We start from the raw sequence: 6,048 nt of genomic DNA on the forward strand, positions 1-6,048 counted from the left end.
TTGCCTCTAGATTTTCTGACAATAGGGGAAATTAATCACTGGCTTCTTAAAATTTAAAAAAATATTAACATATTTTATTGTTTTGTTGGTTGGTTTTGTACTGTTGTGGCATTTTTTAAAATAAAAATCTTCTCTTATATGTCATTACACTGCAGAGCTCAAGAGTTTTTAGAGTATTACTGGGCTGGATACTTTCAAAGCATTATGATCACATAAATAAAGTGTCAGGCAGGAACTTGGGAGATTGTGATGCCACTCTTGGTTTTCTGCATGGATTCAGAAGCTGGCAAGCCAGCAGAGCCTAAGCCCAGCAGCAGCAGCAGTAGGAAGTGGTGATTGTGTATAGGTGTGTAGGAAGCAGGTGATTCCCTGCTATGGAGATGGGTGCCCCATCTGCTGATCCAGCCTGCTGTGGAGTGGGGCTGCTCCCTGGTGGGCTTTGGACACAGTGGAGAGAGTGCTGGTGCTTGTCCAGCTCTTGGACTAGTACCATCCACGTTTTCCCCCATGGCCACCAGTGATGCTGCAGATGAGACATGGAGCATTCCAGCAGTGACTGCACATCTTGGGGGGTGAGAGTCAAGGGCACAGGGGCCCAGAGAGTGACTCCTCAGCCCCACCTCTCTTACAGGGTAGGGCTGGAGGAGGAGTAGATGTGTACTGCAGGTCAACAAGGGGTTGCAAGTCTGGGGTTCACAACAGGGTTTTGTTTTTTATGACTATGGGATATTTTTTGAGAACAGAAGACTGCCAGGAAGAGATTGGGTCCACCTGACCAGGTTGGGCAACAGTATCTTTGCCACCGGGCTGGACAACTTGTTGAGGAGAACTTTAAGCTTGAAATGATGGGGCAAGGGAGAAGTGGTGGCCTGGGCTGGCAAGCAAAGCATGTATGCTGGTGTGGACACATGAGACCTTGAAAACAATAAAAGAGCACTGAAGGGGGCCAACCCTAAACATGTGCACATAAATGAGTAAGAGCTGCTTACAGAACAGCATTATCAGGGAAGCCTTCGTACCTTTTCTGAGAAATCAGCACAACTGATTGCTTCTCTGAAAGCATCTGTAGTCTGACACATGCAGCATGGGGAGCAAACAGGACAAATTAGTGGTCTACATGTGGCTGCAAAGCCACAGTCTCATTGCGATCATGGAGATGTGGTGGGATAGCTCATGCAACTGGAGTGCTGCTGCAGGTGGATACAGGTTTGTCAGTAAGGACAGGCCAGGAACACAAGGAGGAGGAGTTCCAACTGATGTGAAAGCAGCAGGTATGTATGGAGCTCTCCTTAGGAATGGATAATGAGACAACTGAGAGCTTGTGGGTCAGGATTAGTACACAGACAAACATGGGTGACATTGTAGTGGTAGTCTGCAGTGGACTGCCTCATCATGAATGAAAAGCAGATGATGGCTTCTTCAGGTAACTGGAAGAAGCTTCACATTCACAGTCACAGGGAACTTTAACTACCCTGATGTCTGCTGGAGGGACAATAGAGCAAGGCACAAGCAAACTAGGAGATTTCTGGCGTGAATGACTGAAAACTTCCTAATCTCCTGCTAGAGGTGCCCATGCTGATGGCAAGAGTCCCCTTTTAGGAGGAGAAGGATCTGGGGACATCTGTGGCACTCTCCTCCTGTCCCCTGGTGGTTCAGGTGTCCTTTTGGCCCAGCTGCCTCTGGGCCCCTTTGCTGCACTGGTGCATGATGACATTGATTCCTGCCAGTGCAGGAAGATTGCTGTGTGGTCTTGCAGGCTGGACTGCAGCTCCTGGACCAAGGCCTCTTTGTCCAGCCCCAAGAAGCACAGGCTGCTCATGATGCGGGCCTCTGCTGCAACCACTTGCCACCACTGGGCCCCATAGATTTCCTGCAGCTCTTGTTGCAGCCAGGGCATCAAGAGCTCCAGAGTTTTGGGGTAGCCTTGGAAAATGGTCACCCAGATGTCAGGTGGGAGGCCACCCACCATAGACCCGGGCACCATCCCTGCAGCCCCTGGCTCATCCAGAAATGGCACTGGTTGGGAAGAGAATAGTGGGGATGCCATGGGGTGATGGGGGTTCTGGCATCTGGGTGCCAGGGGCATCTGGGTGCCCAGAAGCTTTTTGTACCTAGCTGCTGGCATCCCATGGCTTTGCATCAGGCGTGTTGGTATACGCTAAAAAGCCATCTTCCATGCCCACCGAGAACTTGATGGACTGGACAGGGGCCCCACAGAGGGGCAGTCTGTTTTTCTACTGGTCCACTGTGCCATGCAGCCAAAACAGACCTGGTGCAGACATGGGATCACACAGGCCAAGTCAGACTGACCTTTGCAGGAGGTGGGACAGGTCCAGTCTGATGCCACAGCCATGTTCTCAGTGCACTGCGGCAGGCTGGGGAGAGCTGAGGGCAGAAGCTGCTTCCCCATGGCAGCCAGGGAAACACAGCCAAGAGCTCCAGGGACAGTCAGTGAGAATTGCTACCAACAGCCCCCAAAGCACAATGCAGCAGCAGCCAGAGCCTCGCTCAACCCTCCAGACATTGCAGACACATTCAGCAGGAGTCCAGGCACGAGTCAGGCTGGGACAGGCTTTGCCAGCACCTGGGGATAGGTAGTGAAGCTCTGGTGATGGCTACCCAGGCAGTTGAAGTGTGTTTTGAAGAACTGGGGAGGAAGAATAAGGACCTAGGAGTGGGAACTTCATAAACAAATCTGTTCTTTAAAGAATAGTGAGTTAGGCAAGGGCTTGGGAGATCCTGATGTCACTGTTGTTTTTCTGCATGGATTCAGAAAAGTACATACTTCTTTGTGATCCATAATTTCCTCACTGTAATTTGCACTGCACTAATTACATATTTTGTATCCAAGAACAAATTATGGAGGGAGAGAGATTTTTGGAAGACCTTACTATTGATATTTGAATAAGCAAATCTGCCTCATGTGATATTATGCTTAGTTATGTAAAACTCTCAAAATATTTCAGTAGGTATATTTCTGTGTGGCTGCTTTTTCAGTCAGCAGAAAAATTTACCACTCTCCTTTCTGCCCCGCAGAAAGAGAATTTTTGCCAAAAGCTCAGGTACAGTATGGACTTGCCTGTACAGCTCTTATTCCCCTGGTTCTCATTGGTCACATTAGTCAGAAAACCATATAGCTGAACTGACATGGCATTGTATACCAAGTAATTCTCCTCATTTTAAGTTTTTAGAGCTATATGGCTTCCAGATCAGAAATTTGCTGGTTTAGGTTCTGCATGCCCCAGAACCCCCAAATTCATGTGCATTGTGTTGAAGACTCAGACAGGCTAAGATTGCCTAAAGATCCCAACAGTGGCTTAATTCTGTTGTTTTTGCAAGAATTCTATTTTCTTCTCTGTAACCTTAGTTGAGAGGAAAAATCTTTCTTAATTTTCTGAAGAAAGTTGGTTAGACTTTCAGGCAAGCAGTTTTACATGTTTACTGAGTCAGTGCTAACAGCTGTAAAGGACAAAATGTTTTCAGTATTTGTTCAAATACTCAGTATTTTTTAATGTCATCAATGCTTAATATGTGTTAGGCACTTGTTTTCTGTGTGAAGTATCTTGTAAACAGAAGGCATTTAACTAGTGTTTTTACTGGTTCTTACAGAGGCACTTCCTTGAACTATTCTTTGAAACTGTGCATGTTTATCATGACACTGAGATGATTACTTTTTCAATAGTCTAGATGAACAATACAAGTAATTTCATTCTTGCCAGTTTGATGAATGAGAGAGAAAAGTGGTTTTATTTACCTTCTATTGAATGATTAAATTCTATTCTACAAATCCAGAGAGCCTCATACTAGTAGCAGTTATTCCAAAAGTTAGGATTACGGGCATTTCTTGATCTGCCTGTGCATTTTATAACAGCTTTTATAATATCAAATTATTTGTTTGTATTACATGGCTGCCTAGTATGCTTGGATCCTTACCTTGCACACAAGACAGCCCCTTGCTCGCAAAAAAAATAATTCAACTTTAGGCAAATGTATGTTATAGTAGGAATGAAAAATTTTACCCAAATATGAGCAGAAGATCTGACATAAAGCTGAAAATGAAACCCAGCATTCTTGTCTCCCAAAACAAGGCAAAAGCCACAAGCCAGTGATTTTTCTTATTTCTAATTACAAGCTTTGTGACTGCTCCATGTTCAGGATTTGAAGCTCAAAACTTGCACACCTTTCTTGAAATGAAACTGGTGGAACAGTGATGTCTAATTTTCTGTCAAAGTTTTTTCTTTCTCTTCCACAGTTTCAGAGACTCTTCTACAAGGGGTTCTGACTTACTTGCAGGCAGATAGGTCTGGGCATCTACGAGCATGCTCACTGTGCATATGTCTGAGTAAGGCACTAAGTAAGCATGATCCTAATTCCCATTGACATGACACTGAAGTGATTCTGAAGTGAGGTCCTGACTCCTGTGCTAGATAGGACCAAGGATATATGATGTGGATGTGCTGTGCTCTCACACAGCATCAGAACTGTCCAGTGTTGGTAGCATCTGTGGACAACAGCGATAAAGCCATGTGTAGCCTGGGACAGCAGTGCAATGGTTATATGGAGATTTTGGCCCTGTGGTTGCTGTCATCAATTCCCTTGTTTTCTACTCTCAGAATTTTTGTCTGTTTAAGTTTATATTCTTTTGCTTAAGTCTTCTTGCTGCTATTGTATCTCTGTGTCTTTCCATGCTCTATCTTGCATGGGTCTATTCTGTGCACATTCTCCCTGGTCCTCCTCACAATGTAGACATTTCCTCAGTCTGAGGAAAGTCTGAGCTATGCTTATGCCTCTGGGCTGTAAAAAATCTAGGCTTCAGGTTGCAGCTAGGTGCACTCCAAGGGAGATGGGGAGAGAACGTTGGAAAACAGGACATAAAAAAAAAGAGAACAGGACATTTGAGTTAATATACTGGCCCCTTTAGAAAAGTGGAAGCTGCTGATTATGATCTGCTTATTTGATACATTCTTCATATCTGGAAAACAAAATGAGAGCAGAGAAAGATGGAAAATTGCATCTGGAATTTATAGGAAGATAGGTGACCCCTGATAGCATTGTCTATATTGAAAATTCACCCTTCCTTGCTAAGATAGTTACAGAATTTCCCAGGGCGCTATGCTGAAATCACTGTTATACATCAGTGAAATCAGATAGATGAAACCCTCCTTCAGAAAATGGAAGGACTAAATCAGAGAGTCTATTAGGACCAAAACTTTCTCTTAAGGTAACTTTCACAATTATTTTCATCTTATCCAAGATAAACATGTATCATATCCCATTGTCAAACATGACTTTTGGTTCCTGTCATTGTTTCTAGTATCGATGGGGTTAAGAATGAATATTTTTGAAATTATAACACTAACAATGCATTCATTCTTTGCTCTATCAACAAAACCACAAGCATAGAGGAAGATATTAGAACCTAACAGTGTTCCTTCTAAGCAGTGGTTATAGCAGTAGAAAACTGTAATTTGACTGCTCTTCTGAAAGAATGCAAGATCATTACACAAAGTATAGGAAGGAAAAGACAGACTTGCACAGATTTCAGTCTTGCAATAGCATGCCTGAATGATTCCTTTCTGTTTCAGGATTACTGTTGGTATAAGTTTGCAGTGTCAGCTGGCTTACAGATAATAGAAAAGGGAAGGAATTGGACTCTTACACTACTGCCCACCCCACTCTGCCTGTTGCTGAGAAAAAAGAAGAGATAAACCCTTCAACTGTTACAGAAGTTTTCTGCTGTGCAGCACCCAATAAGAACTGTAAGCCCTAAGACTTTAGAGCTTCAGGAGTAGTTTTAAGCCTTGGTAAAATGAGCATGAAAGCAGAGCCAGAAATGCACAGGTAACCCTGAGAGCTGAGCTGTTACACATGAGAGAATATGCTCCAGGCACTTCAGGGGCTTCACTCTTGGACTTTTATCAGTCATAATAAGGACTATAATTTACCATTACATTTGCTCAGCCTAGTTAGTGATTCTTAGCTGAAACTGGTGTACAATTACATCCAATGTGTCAATGTTGCATGAGTTAAATGAAAAGGCAATTTCTT

Source organism: Haliaeetus leucocephalus, unplaced genomic scaffold, assembly GCF_000737465.1.
Source record: "Haliaeetus leucocephalus isolate CR32 unplaced genomic scaffold, Haliaeetus_leucocephalus-4.0 Scaffold605, whole genome shotgun sequence".
In the NCBI taxonomy this organism is placed as follows: Eukaryota; Metazoa; Chordata; class Aves; order Accipitriformes; family Accipitridae; genus Haliaeetus; species Haliaeetus leucocephalus.